Source organism: Thamnophis sirtalis, unplaced genomic scaffold (genome assembly GCF_051295495.1).
Source record: "Thamnophis sirtalis isolate CommonGarterSnake01/CBP01778 unplaced genomic scaffold, rThaSir2_p1.2 scaffold_5, whole genome shotgun sequence".
In the NCBI taxonomy this organism is placed as follows: Eukaryota; Metazoa; Chordata; class Lepidosauria; order Squamata; family Natricidae; genus Thamnophis; species Thamnophis sirtalis.
Window position 1 is genome coordinate 113,508,655 of NW_028261385.1, and position 15,001 is coordinate 113,523,655.

Genomic DNA, 15,001 nt, shown 5'->3' on the forward strand with positions numbered 1-15,001 from the left:
GGGGGGGTGCAATATAAAAAAAAGTTCCATAAGAGCTAAGTCTGTGCCCATATGAAACTACAGCTCATATCCTATTTTATTGTCCCTTCTATAGGGGATTCACAGACTCATAACAGATGATTAAATCTGCTGCCAGATTAAATATCCAGAAACTCTGATCTGTTATATGTACAACTACTATTGTTGGATCAGTATGATTCAGTTTCTCTGAACATAGCTAAGTCTTGTTACGCTGTCTGGAAAATTAGGCAGAACTTTGTTACCCACCGATGATTTCACCCTCAATTGTAATATATTACTATGACCTGTTCCATTTGGTTCTGTTCAGTTCTGCTTTATTTAATGTTTATTTTTTTGTGTTGGTCCATTACTGAAAAAATGTTTGAAATCTGCAGATCTGTATCTTTACTTAAACCACAGCAGCAAACTGGAAATATTGATGATAGGTTCTGCTATCATCCTGCTGTCAGGGCTGCCATTTTGCTACACTGCATCTTGCTGGCTGCTGTTAGCCTGCTATTGAAATGGGGAGGGGAGGAAATTGCATGTAATAAGAGAGAGGATTGCCATGGTACCATGAGGAAACGAAACCAAGCCTTGGACCATCCCATGAGAAACTCTGGCTACTTCAAGGACAAGAAAGGAATACCAACTGTACAGACAGGGACTTTTTTCCCCAAAACAATTTGTTAGCACCTAATTGGACATGTGATAGCTAGAAGGTGGAAGGTGACATGGAAAGGTCAACTATATACTTTGGGCAGGAAACCCTCAGATCCAGCTTTGCTTCTTCTGTAACCACTTGGCTTTAGTAAAGTATGATTTTGGCTAACCATGTGCCTAAGTGTCTTGCTTTCTAATTGACCAAGTTGGGACAACTGAAACCTGTTATTTAACAGCCTCCCTGACCAAAAGATTGTCTCTTGGTAAATCCCATGGAAACTATGATTTCAGTAATCATGAGCCATCTTAAGATTTCATGATCTTTATAATAACCATGTGTTATCTCAAATACTGGGCCAATTCATAGTTCAGGAGTTGGGTAGATATGATTATTTTCCAGTGAGGTTTGATTTTTTGCAATCTATACTATCACCACCCCTCTGGAGCCCATTGAGATAGGTTATATTGGAGTTGTATGGAATATGAAAAATTTCTGAATGTTGTGGGTACTCACTGGAATTATTACAGATATAGATTAGGAGATTAATCCTCCATCTTGTTTTATCATTTTTGTGGGACACACCTCAGATTTTGTGGCTGAGAACATGGGTAAGGCTCTAATGGCAATTCCTGTTACCCCAGGATGATGACTCTTCTCCATTATGGTTAATACAAATTAGCTAAAGGGGACTGATGAAGTGAGTCCAAGGGTTGGTGAATGATATATTGTATAAAGGAGTATCTCTTGCTACCAGTGGTGGTATTCAATTTTTTTCCCTGCCAGTTCTGTGGCCATGGCTTGGTGGGTGTGGCTTGGTAGGCGTGGCTTGATGGGAGGATTATGTGAACCGAGCGGGCTTGGTGAACTCAATGTCATTCATGCCAAGGTGGGGCGGCATCACCCCACCAAGCCACACCCACCTAAATCATGCCCACAGAACCCACAGAAAAGTTCAGCCAAGTCTTCTAGCACTCAACCTGGCTGCTTCTCGCCACCTTCTCATGTTTGATCTGTGTGTATGAGCCCAAGAAGGAGGAGAAAAGCAGCCACGTTAAATGCTGCAGCAGAGCGAAGCCAAACTTTTCTGCCTCCCTCTGCAGTGGGGCTGCTCAGAAGGCAGGTCCTGTGGCTGCCTGTCCCTTTATGGTCTCCCTCCCCCCATGTCAAAATATCTTAAAAGACTGTGGCTGACATATGGCCTTATGAGCAGTTCCGCTGTGACGCCCTCCCTCCAGCGCAGCAGGCCATTCTCCTGACCAGGTCTAACAGCCAAGTGCGAGCAGCACTGGTAGGCAATGGGGCACGCATACACAGCCAGCGTAAACAGGGCAACGACAGCGGCGATGGTCATGGGACTTGTCATGGGACCATCGCCGCTGTCCTGTTCTTCGGGGCCGCCATGCACATGCACCCCACTGCCTGCCAGTGCCGCTTGCAGCTGGACCAGGCCAGAGACTTCCTGCAAAAGGTGGCCATCGAGTGAGCGGGGTGACTGGGCGTGGCAAGTGAGCAGCAAGTGGGCACCCAGGTAGGAGTGGGCAGGGCCAGCCAGTGGTCATTACTGATTTAGCAAACCAGGTCAAATTTCCCCTACTGGTTCACACTACCACCTCTGCTTGCTACTCTTCAGATCTCAGTGGTGGTAATTTCTGGGCTGAGAAGGTTACCGTAATTCAGTGATGAATTAGCAAAATGCTCCAATCTGATTTTAGGACAGAATTGGTCTTGGTCAATCTGATGAATTTCATTTATCAGAAGGGGACATGATGAGAAGAACACATAAAGCCATAATGCTAAAGGGAGCTCAAGAAGGTTTCACTGAGGCCTCCAAAGAGCCAAAAAATATTGTTAAATTATAATGTTGCAAGAAAAGAAAATATTACATATATGACTGGAAATTCACTATATTAACTGTTTTAATTGACTGAAAGTAAAGTAAAGAAAGAAAATATTAATTATTGTCCTAGACTCAGCTCCTACTTATAGGATGGTGGCAATCAGCACAATAGTCCAAAGACAAGGGTGAGCAAAATTATGTATCTTTTCTCCATGAGGAGTAAATATAAGGACCTTTTCAAGCTAGCTTGACTTCCTAATTTTTTGCTACATTTAATGAATTATTCTCTTATTTGTTTTAATTAATAAACATGTTTTTTTAATTATTAAACCCAGAATTAAATTTATCATGCTCAGGCATAGGCCTGCACTTCAAAACCCCAAGAAATTGGAAGTTTAATAAAGCTGATCCTTATGTCTATGTCCACTTATCCTACATGACCTTTTTCTTGCTCCTTTATGCCTAAACTGAGATGGAGATAATGCAGAGCACAGGACTGCCCTAGCTGGTTCTTGTGAGAAAAGAACTGTGCAGAGATATGTCGACTAGATTTGATATCCCCTCCCTAATTTGTTGGATTATGAACTCTTATATCTTATTTTTGGACTACCCACACAGGTAAGTATGTTATAACTTTCACTGAATCAGTGGATAGTAGTATTAATAATAAAAATACCGCCACCAAAGAATAGGAGTATGGAAAAGAATTCTGGGAATAAAACCAAATGAATATTATAAATACATAACTTGGGGGTGGGGAAATGGATCACATTGCTATATTTTACAGAACGCGACAGTTGCTGGAGACTTATGGCTTTTTTGAAACAGCATGTGACATGATATTTCCTTTCCCGCCCTTTCTCCAATTCTGCCAGAACATATAGAGGAATTAAAGGATGAGAATGACAATCATTAATTCTATCCCTGTAAACTAAGGCAAAAATATTACAGCCTTGAAACTGCTGACTTTCATTATTCTAGGTTAAATATGAATAAAGAATACTCATCATCATATTTAAACAGATACACAGTTTATCAAAAGGGGGGGGACTTAATCAAAATAGTTTATTCCAGAAAGTGGATTCCAATAAGAATCTAAAATACTTGCTAAAAATAGAAAAAAGACATTGCTCAGTCAAAGAAGAGGATTCTTAATAGCTTCAGGACAAGAGATAAAGGCATCAGATTAAATGTGGCAACCATGCAAAACTCCATAAGTTGTTCCAGACAGGATCTGATCAAGGATAGCAGAAGGCTCAGGCACAGATTTTGGGAGGTATTTTTTTTTCCTTTGGGGCAGTATGGAGGATTGGGGAGTTGAGATTCAACTGAGAATGAGGGTATCTTCATGGGAACCATTCCTGGGAGTTAAGTGCAAGGAAATTGTAGGACTCTTTCTTCTTCTTTCTCAAGCCAAGAATGCTTGTGAGGAGTCTATGAATCATCATGAGGGGAAAAACTGCACATAGATGGCAGAAACTCTGTCCTAACTGAAAACTCCCACTGAAACCACTGGAATGATATGAGCCATTCCAATTTTGGTCAGGAGCAATTGGACATAGGGCCAGGAAATGATGTTTGGCAAGGAAAACATTTCTCACCCAGGCAACTGATCAGGAAGAGAGTACAAGAGAAAACCTCGACGCATTTGACCTGGTTTTTCAAAGACATCTACCTAAGGAAAAGCTTTCCAAACTATTCACAGATTCTTCTTCACTCTTAAGTTTGTATTTTATTATTCTTTCTAGAACACACAGTTGATTCACTAAAATTATACATGGATTTGATGTTTTACCTCTTTTTCTAGTTATGCAAAGGAAACCTATCCATTGGCATGAGAGAAGCAGAATTCCTGCATCCACCTGGATCTAATTTTAATCTCAAGAAACAGCTTTCAATGTTCTTAAATGAAAATAATATTTGGTATTTCTCCAGAAACAGCTTGCTTATAGTCAAAGGTCATCCTAGATTGTTTTTGAACAGCATGTGGAGACCAGCCTTTGCTTAATTTTAACTTGTATGTCAGTTGCAGCCATGGTCACTCATTAGCAGTGATGTTGGTTGCCCATGTAACATACTGGTTTCCAGTTAGCTTCTAGGTGCAATTCAGAATGGTACTTGCTATCTTTAAAACTCAGAGCCTGATTATTTCGTAAGTTACCTTCTCCAGGCTGAATTGCCTTTCCAGTGAAATCAGAAATAGAATAGAATAGAATATTATTATTTGTATGCCGCCCTTCTCCGGGAGGACTCAGGGCGGCGAACAATTCAAAAGGGGAAAAAGGGGAACATAAAATGAACTACAGATAATTAAAATAAGCAAGAGTCACACAACCATACAAGTCGGGAGGGGAGGGAACTCATTACCCCCAGGCCTGCCGGCAAAGCCAGGTTTTGACAGCTTTTGGGAAGGCCTGGAGAGAGGTGAGGGTCCGAATCCCTGCGGGGAGTTCATTCCAGAGGGCCGGAGCTGCCACAGAAAAGGCCCTCCCCCGGGTAGTAGCCAGATGGCATTGGCTAATAGATGGAACCCGGAGGAGGCCAACCCTGTGAGATCTAATGGGTCTGTGGGAGGTAATTGGCAGCAGACGGTCTCTCAAGAAAAAGGTTGATAAGGGTCCAAAAATCAAAAGAATGCCAACTGCAGGGACTGATGTAGAGAATCCTTAGGAATGGCTCCTCTCCTTTCCAACAGCCCCTCCCGTGATATTCAGATTAGTAATACAGCTATGTTACTCACAAAGATGGAACTTGAGACCAGGTTATCTAATGAGCCATCTTCCAATAGTTCATCCCCATCCAATTCAGTTGAATAGATTGTGGATGCTGAGGGCCCTGTCAACCAAGGAATATTAGCTCAAATGACATGTCTCCTCAGCAGTAAATTCTTCCCTCTAGAACATTTTTCCTTTGAAGATGACCCAAACCCCATTACCCTTTCATAATGCTCTAAAGCAAGAGTCTCCAAACTTGGCAACATTAAAACTTGTGGATTTCAACTCCCAGAATTTCCCGGCCAGTATGGCTAGCTGAGGAATTCTGGGAGTTGAAGTCTACAAGTCTTTAAGTTGCCAAGTTTGGAGACCCCTGCTCTAAAAACTTAGCTATATGTATGAGCCTGGAACTCTGAAAGTGTTAGGGGCCATATTACCTAGTAGTCGAACTGTGAATGTTTATGAAATTATGATAATTCTCTGTTGCCTTTTTGTGATTTTTATGGTTTTAATTGTGTTATTGTTTGCCATCCAGAGTCAACGCAGTGGTGAGTTCCAACCAGTTCGGACCAATTCTGCTGAACCATTAGTGGTTTGGCAGCCTGGGTCTCTGGAACTAGCAGCAACCCAGGCCCGCCATGCCCCCGTATCATTTCTCTTGTTTTTTGCTTTTGCGCAGAACAATTTTTATTGTACTGTGCATACGTGCATGAAGCGCACACATGCAGTGCACCCACAAGTGAACCGACAGTAGTGCCTGCTGGAACCCACCCCTGAGTCAATTGCATTTAGATGAATGACTATAGAAATGGAATATACATACATACATACATACATACATACATACATACATACATACATACATACATACATGCAATTGACACCACAATCAATAGGGAGGCACAGACTCTAGTTGAAGGGTTCTGCTTCCCATTTTCCTTTCTGATATAATTCCACAATTATATCAGGGCCTGGCTTCAGAAAGGATAATGTTACCCTCACAATAGATAGCATTCTTTCCATCTCTCCTCTTGGAAAGCTTCACCTTTCCTCTGTTTCTGTTTACTGTCATAAAAACACTATTACTCCCACACTCCAACTTTCTCTCTTTAAAAATTTGAAATTTTAAAAATTTGATATTTTGAAAAATTGAAAGTGCTCTATCTCTGGAGGCTTCTAAGAAGAGACTGGATAGTCAATTGTCTGGAATGGTATAGGGCAATGATGGTGAACCTTTTCAGCACTGAGTGCCCAAACTGGAATGCGTGGGTGCATGCATGTGCATGTGTGCACCGGAGCACTGGAAACCAGAAGACCAGGTGTGTGTACCGGCCACATGCTCTTCGGGTTTCCAGTGTGCATGCTGGTCTTTGGGTTTCCAATGCTCTGTCACCCACAAAGACCAGCTGGTCAGTGCACAAGCACACACCAGAAACCAGAAGAGCAGCTGATGATGGCACGCATGCCCACAGAGAAGTTTCTGCGTGTCACTTCTGGCACGCGTGCCATAGGTTCGCCATCATGTGTAGAGGGTCTCCTGCTTGAGCAGGTTGGATTAGAAGACCTCCAAGTTCCTTCCAACTCTGTTATTCTGTTCTGTTAATTCTGGCAGTAGTTGCTAGAACATCTGCAGAATTGGTTTCTCCTTCCCTTGCCCATACTTTGTGATAGATAGTGTGATAGATAAGTCAGAATTGATCCTGCCAGTCAGATTCCTTTTAAACAGCAGTAAAAATCCTCCATAGTAGTATGACACAGAGTAGCAGAAAACAGGACACAGAGAGAACAATTTGGGAGGAAGCCAAAGGATTTTGTTCTAGGTCTTATTAGCCAGATGGGCCTATCTGTAAGAATGCATTAGGTCATGGGTGTCAAACTCGATTTCACTGAGGGCCACATCAGTGTTGTGTTTGACCTCAGGTGGAGGGGGTGTGCTTGACATCACTCATGTCAGGGGTGTCTGAGGTGCCAGAGCACTCTGCCAATGAAAACAGGCTCCTGAGCTCCATTTTCGGCTGCAAAACCTCCTGCAACCCTCTGTCAGTGGAAACAGAACAAATGCTATGTGCAACCTCCCGAACTCCATTTTCGATGGTAGAGGCATTGCAAGCCAGTCCTTTGCTGTTTCCAGGGTCGTCCCACGGGCTAGATCTAAGAGCACTCCATGGGCCAAATGTGGCCTGCAGCCTTGAGATTGACACCCCTGCATTAGGCCCTCAAGAGCAGTTCCCCATCCTTAATGCAAGATTATTAAAACACTGGCTTTGAACTATGCTGTATTATGAATCATAGCAGAAGCAAAGAAGAAGTTTGTGCATTAGATCCTATAAGCAAAACATGTTTTTTACTTCTTAAATGGCCCATTGTTTGTTTCATTATACATCACCTATAAAGTTTAACAGAAAAGAAGCACATTCACCAAAGTTCTCCCCCAACACCACCACAATTCTATACCATAAATTTGACTTCTTTACAAAGTAGAAATCAGCAGAAAGTAATGTAGGGACATAAAAACAATTAAGCAATGTTGTGTAGGGACATAAAATAATTAACTACATCAACCAATTAAAGTTTCAGTTCCAATTTAGCATGTTTTACTGAACGCTTTACTATGTCTAGGATTCAGTTCCAAAAGGCCTTTTGGAAGCCAAAGGAATGCAAAACCAGCATCTGTTTTTAACTCTTGAAAGTAACTGGGTCTTTTCTTTCGATTGCGTGGCAGCTGCAGAAAGCAGCAGCCCAGCCACAGAAAAATCACTGCTCCTTTGAATAACTGCAAATGGATGGTCTGTTCAGGGTTCTCTACACTTTGAAGGCCTTTTCTAAATTAATTCCAAAGTGCTGCACAGTTCTACCAAATACCGACAGAAATTGTTTTTCATACTTAGGTTAGAACCAGGCTTTAGGGAATAGGACATGTACATGTATAGGTACAAGGTGATCAGGTCATATCACAAATGTCAGAGAGCATTGAATTTTCTCGTACGATATTCCAACATTTCACAGACAAAGTAAAATAGGAAGATAGCAAGCACAAACTGTCATATCAAGAATGACAGCCCTATTCTGTTATTATCCACTGTGGAAGGTTCTATTTACTGGACACTCTACCATTTAGTTTGCAACCAAGAAATAGTTTGCTAGCACAGCCCTTTTCTGCTTAATATCTTCTGGGTCAATTTCTCTCTCCTATGAAGTTCATAGCATTACATATTTTGCTTTAAATACATAGCCATCCATACAAACCAATTTAGGTCAGACAGTATTATCTCCATCCTGTAGAATGGGCTGAAGCTGGCAGAAAAAGAAAAGCCTATCTAGGCCCATACAAAAACATAAATGAGTTTATCAAATAATTAAATGTTATTTATATTTGCACATTAAATGTTACTTATATTTGTACATTGAAGAATGAAAATTCCAGATTTAACTCATCAACCTTTTTTTTTTAAAGTGGCTATATGAACATATTTTTGTTACTTCCCCACCCACTCCAAGTTCAAGATTTGCCACTTAATTACTAACACCTCCTTTTCAAAAATGTCTGCTTTGTAGAATGTAAATTTAGTTGAATTTCCTGAAAGTTTTAAATCATTTATAAATAATAAAATGTAAAACACCCTGCAGCTTTAGTTGAAACAATAAACATTCTTGAAATTGATCTAGAAGAGTGCCCTTGAAAACCACATTTCAGATTCCTTTCAGTATGATTGTAACTATTTCCAGAGATACCAATTTGCTTAATTAAACTTTCCAAGTAGAATTACTTCACAAGAGAAACAAGAATCCATACAGTTGATCTTGCAGACTACATCAGTTTCTTCCTCCTGCTCATCTTGAAGAACTTTACTTATTAACCCCTACAGAACTGCCCGGTCGCTTCATTTTGGAACAAGAGAGGTATATTGCTCTATGACATGAAAGACTTCATAGGAAACCTTTTCTCAGCAGCCCTTCATGAGACTTATTGTTTAAGATGGACCCTGGCTATGTTTATAAGTATCTACCCTTTGATATAAACATGCATTTGTGGTTCAACTGGGAGCATATGGAGATGGGACAGAAGAGTTAAAAAAAAGCTGTGCAGAAAAATAATTAGGCATGGTTTCATCTGCCCAGGTGGCAGCCCAAAACTCAGAAAACACTCCACAGAGATCAAAGTAATGCATGGATACATGTTTAACTTTACATTCCCTAACTCTCCCTGATTGAAATTGAGCAATCTTTCCAAGAAAGGCAAGACATTGTTTCACCTTAGTTTTTACTATCTTTATTCCATCTGCATACCCCCTGTATTTTCTTCCCCCTCAAAACATTGGGGGAGTAAGCTTTCTGAGGTGTCAAGCTACACGCTTGTTTACATAATCTTTTCAGTACTGAATCTGGCACTGTCCCTTCTGAGAATCATCTCCCTTCACTCCTTTTAGTCCCAGTCATTTAGAAAAAGTACAAGGAGAATGCGAAATAGCACTTTAACTCAACCATCCCTAGCTTTGTTTGCTGTATCTCTGGAGTCAATCCTACCATTCCTCATCAGCTCACACCCCTGCTTTCTGCCCACTCCCCATCATTCAAACATAACTTTTCAAAGCAGAGCAACTAGCAAAATGAAGAAACATTATGGCTTTTTTTTTGAAAGTATGGTATTAGAAATCCTAGGTGTAACTTTACTACAAACAGAATTGACCCCTTAAAACAGAGAATAAAATTGTAAAAGAGAAGATCCAAACCAATACATTCATAAACAGGAGAAAAGACATACATTTCAATGCAGATGTAAGGATTTTCTCTGCCTCCCTCCCTTCAAATCATAGTCTTCAATGAGCACCTCCCCCCTCCCAAAAACAATTAACTCCCAACCCATCTTGAGTGCCCACTGAGATTGGGTTGAGGTTCGCTGCCTCCTGTCAACTCAACAGATGAAACTGTTCCTTCCCCACTCCCCCAGGCTTTCTCTCCCAGTTGCCCCTACTACTTCAGTGTGTTTCATCTAGATAATATCCATAGAATTCAATTCAAATTGACAGAGATTCTTATATAAAAATCCTTTCTACAATAAAAGAAAAACAAAGTACTTACCCCTGAGTAAATGTAGAATTAAGAATTCCGGGACTTTTTTTGAAGGAATTATTTGCACATTAAACTCAGCTTCTCATTTTGCTAAACGTCCCTGGTTCCGTCTATGCTTTTCTCCACAGTGAAGGAGAGGAAGTTGGGATTCTGAATAGTGTTCTTTTTTTTTTAAAGGCAAATCCCTCCAACTGGGTAAGCGCAGTGAAGAACTGAACTGCCTTTTGGTGGAAGAGGCTCAAAACGGGATTGTCTCTAATATTACAATCAAGGCCTCCTCACTCACTGACCAAACTGTAAATGAAAAGCAGATTTGCTCAAAGAGCAAATAGTTGTTTCTGCTGGCCCCTGTATGCAAGATGATGTCACAGTTTAGCATTGCCTCTGTTCTAGTTTTAACATGCGCTTTCTGCATGAAGTACCTCCTCCCAGTCACCTTTGAGGAAAGGAGAACTAACATTTTCTGTTTTACATGTTGCCACCAGATTATGCATCGGTTGTTTGGGGGGAGCAAAAAATGAGAAATGCAATTAATTTTTACACATACCACTTTTGAAATGTTAGTTCTGGTCTATTTACTTAACTGTAAATTCTGGAGTCTCTCTTATGTTTATGACACTCAAATAACTGTCCAAATCCTATCTGAATGTTATATTTATAACATTGGAAGTGAACCTCTACCTTGTCTCCTGTTTGAAAAATGTATGAATTTCAAAAAATATATAAAATACAAAATAATAAAAAGGAGTAAAATGGGGGAGAGAGGATAAAAAAATGGAAAAAGTTAAAAAGTGACCAAAAAAGCAACAATCTTCTGACTTTCTTCAGCACAGGTTTAAATATATAGTAAAGTAACCTCTTACTCTAAGTTAAAACAAAAATAAGAATAGAATAGAATAGAATAGAATAGAACAGAACAGAACAGAACAGAACAGAACAGAACAGAACAGAACAGAATAGAATAGACCCTGGAGGTCTTATAGTCCAGCCCCTGCTCAAGCAGGAGAACCTATACCATTTCAGACAAGTGACTGTATAGTCCAGGCCTATCAAACTGACAGCCCACACGCTACATACGGCCCATGCAGATCACACCCACCCCAGCTCCGCAAAAGCAAAAAACATCCTGATACATTGCAATATGGCCCAATAAGTCATGATTTGGCCCTTGATGGAATCGGGTGTGACATCCCTCCCCTCCTTCCTGAACCAACATGAAGGGGACCGCGGCTGGCACTGAGCTGAGTCTGGCGCTGAGGACTGGCAGCAGCGGGAGGAGGAGTTGCCATCCCCGCCACCATGATCCCGGCTCAAGAGGGTATTTTGCTTGCTCACGCATGCGTAAAAGAGATGAGAGTGACAAAGGGGGAGAAAAAGAGAAAGAGAGAGAGAGCTGAAGGGAAAGAATGAGAGAGAGGGAAAAGAGAGGGAAACAAATCAGAGAGAGAGAAGGGGAAGAGAAAAGAAGGAAGAAAGGAAGAGAAAGGCAGAAGGAAGGGAAGGAAGGAAGGAAGAAAGAAAGAAAGAAAGAAAGAAAGAAAGAAAGAAAGAAAGAAAGAAAGAAAGAAAGAAAGAAAGATCTATGACGAAAGCAATGACAAGCTAGATCTCTTGCCAAGAAAACTGCAATTTACCAGAAGGCACAAATTGGAAACAAGTCTGATTTTGTTTGTTAAGGAAATAACAGAAATGGCAAAAAATGCATCTGAAAATAAGATTATTTATAAATTTGGATAATGTATTATATTGTCAAACTCAAAAGAAATCAAAATATATATTCAATTGCTGTTAGTACAATCTTGCCAGCTTCTATCAACTTAGAGTTCACTATGAAAAGATTACAGAGAAGCAATTTCCCACAATTAATAACATTATTTTGATTTGCTTTCATATTCAATGCAAAAGAAAGAAAAAGAAAGAGGGAATGGGAAGGAAGGAAGGAAGGAAGAAAGGAAAGGAAAGGAAAGGAAAGGAAGAAGAGAGAGGGAGAGGAAAAAGAGAGAAAAACAGAAGTATGAGGGAGGGAGAGAGATCCATTTCCCACAGAAAACACTGAGAGACATGAAACCTGGGTAGGTCTGTCTGGGATAATGTGACTGGGTGGGAGTGATGTCGAATTTAACACGCTCACCCAGGTTTGTGGCTCCCAGTGTTTTCTTTTCTCTGGAAAATTGGTCCAAATGACTCTTTAAGTGTTTAAGGTTGCAGACCCCTGCTCTAGCTGAATGGATGGAGTCGCTAAGAAGGGCTGGGAGGACACCAAGAAAGCACTGGCTGAAGTTGCCGAAGCATACAAAAAACAATCTGACAAACACTGATCTCTCCAGCTTCCCCTTCCTTGTGGGAGATCGAGTTTACCTATCAACCAAATACATTAAATTAAAACTATGCAGTAAGAAGCTGGGACCTAAATTCTTAGGGCCTTTTCCGATAGTGAAAGTAATTAACCCAGTAACAGTTAAACTTCACCACGCATATTAGGGAAAGTGCATCCAGACTTTTACTGTAGCTTTCTAAAGCCTGCAGTTAGTTCAAGATTGAGGCCACAGACCCAACCAGCACCCATAGTGGTGCAAGGAGTGACCCATTATGAGGTTAAGAGAATTTTAGATTCTAGATTACATAGAGGTCAATTGCAATATTTAGTTCATTGGAAAGGATACTCTTTGTCTGAGGCTCCCTGGGTTTAAGAGCTGGGGTGTAAAGGCAGATAGGCTAGTGTTCTGACCCTCCATACAGTGAGGCACGCCGACACAAGATTACTGCTAGACAATTTATTCACAGTAAATTAACACACCAACAAGACTTTGGCAGCAATCCAGACTTCCACAGATAAGAAATACACACGAGAGCTTCTCCAGCTTTAGTATATTAGTTGAATCCTGCAAACAGCCTCCTCCCAAAGTCTCTCCTTATATACTCTCTTTGGAGAAGCCTAATCACAACCACCTGGGTCCAATTATCTCCTTTGTCTCCTTAATTGCTGCCGGCGCTTCTCCAGCCGTCTCTGCTGGCCATCCAGGACCAATTCCCTCTGAACCTCATCACTGCTCAAGGCCTGACGTCTTCACCACTGCTCCAGGGCCTGACGTCAGGGACACACTCCCTTTGGCTTTCACCACTGCTCCATGCCTCAGGTGCCTCCTGGTGGCCAACCAGCATCTCTGGTCCCTGCTCGGAGTCTGAACCCTGTCCAGGGTCCTCCACATCTTCCAGAGCCAACTCATAGGGTCCCTCGCTATTGGAGTCTGTTTGCAGCTTCAACGGCTCCTGCTGGGCCACAACAGGCTAGTAAAGCAATTTCATGATAAGTTCCCTGATAAGCCAAAAGGTGCTTCTGGGGAAGGGGAGAGGTGGTTAGTGACTGACTGAATTAACTTCCTACTTTCATCTCATTTCAGGACACAATCATCGGTTGAGGGAGGGCAGCCTGTCAGCCCTGGAGAGGATCTTTTTCTTTGGATCTTTAAGGCTGCCAATGTCAGTATTCCAAATATCATGCAGAATTAAATCAGAGTCCAAGGCAATCCTTAAAGTTCCGATTTAATAAAACAGACATGTTGGCATCGAGCTATGGGATCCCAATTCTGAAACTTCCTGGGATTTCACCCAGTTGAAAGTACATGATCTTGTCCCCACACCCACAAATCCATCACATGGTCCAATCTTCTTCTTCCACCTGGCATCTCCACCCAGCTGGTTCTGGTCAGGTGCCAAGGTGTGGAGACAAAGAATAACCTTGAGCTTCTAGAAAGGAATTTTTTATTTTGAAAACAACATATTCTATCCCTTGCTATTGCTATTCCCCCTCCTTTATGAGAGTGGCAGGCCAAAGATTCTTAAAGGAACCACTGCAGGCCTGACAAGCAGCCTCTCTTCAAAAGGGAAACAGTTTCTGGAAAAGAAAATTAATATAAGAAGTTACCATAATAAAATTAACCGCCTCTGCCTCCCCCAGGGGGACCCTTTGGTTTATCATGGAACTTCTCATGGAATTGTTTCACTAATTTATCCGCTTTTAGATCCCAACTTTTCACCCATGTAGCTTCAGACAAAGGGTACCCCTTCCAATGCACCAAATATTGTAAGGGACCTCTATACAGCCTGGAATCTAAGATTTTTTTCACCTCATAATGTGTTTCCCCTTCTACCACTACAGGAGGAGGGGGAGCTTGGGTGGATGCCCTTATGCTAGACCCCATTACTGGTTTCAACAAGCTACAATGGAATACCGGGTAAATTTTCCCTAGAATTCTGGGTAGGCTGAGTTGAACTGTAATTGAGTTAATTATCTTTTCTATTGGGAAAGGACCTATAAATTTTGGACCCAATTTCTTACTAGGCATCCTTAATCTTATGTATTTGGTAGATACAAAAACTTTGTCCACCACCCGAAAGGGGGGTTGGAGGGAGCGATGTTTATCAGCTTGCTTCTTGTAGGCTTCTGCCGCATCTGTTAGAGCCTTCTTCGTATTTTCCCATCCCTTCTTTAGTGTGTCCATCCATTCATTCATAGACATGGAGGAGGGAGGTTCTTTAGGCAGCTCAGGCATGGGAACGAATTCCATGCCACTGGTAATCTGGAAAGGAGTTAATCCGGTACTGCTGTGGACTGTATTGTTGTATGTCACTTCGGTGAAGGGTATCAAGTCTGACCAGTTGTCTTGCTGATAGTCCACATAACACCGGAGGTATTGTTCCACCATCGCATTGGCC

The 15,001-nt window shown here is 41.4% G+C and overlaps 1 protein-coding gene across 1 annotated transcript in view; it reads right to left on the bottom strand.

The window, feature by feature from the left end:
- Nucleotides 1-10,642, bottom strand: part of COL6A3 (collagen type VI alpha 3 chain) — a 128,678-nt gene extending 118,036 nt beyond the window's left edge. Inside the window, exon 1 of the mRNA XM_087716595.1 lies at nucleotides 10,295-10,642. The gene's annotated coding sequence lies outside the window, so the exon portion shown is untranslated. The remainder of the gene's footprint in view (nucleotides 1-10,294) is intronic.
- Between the last annotated feature and the right edge of the window lie 4,359 nt (nucleotides 10,643-15,001).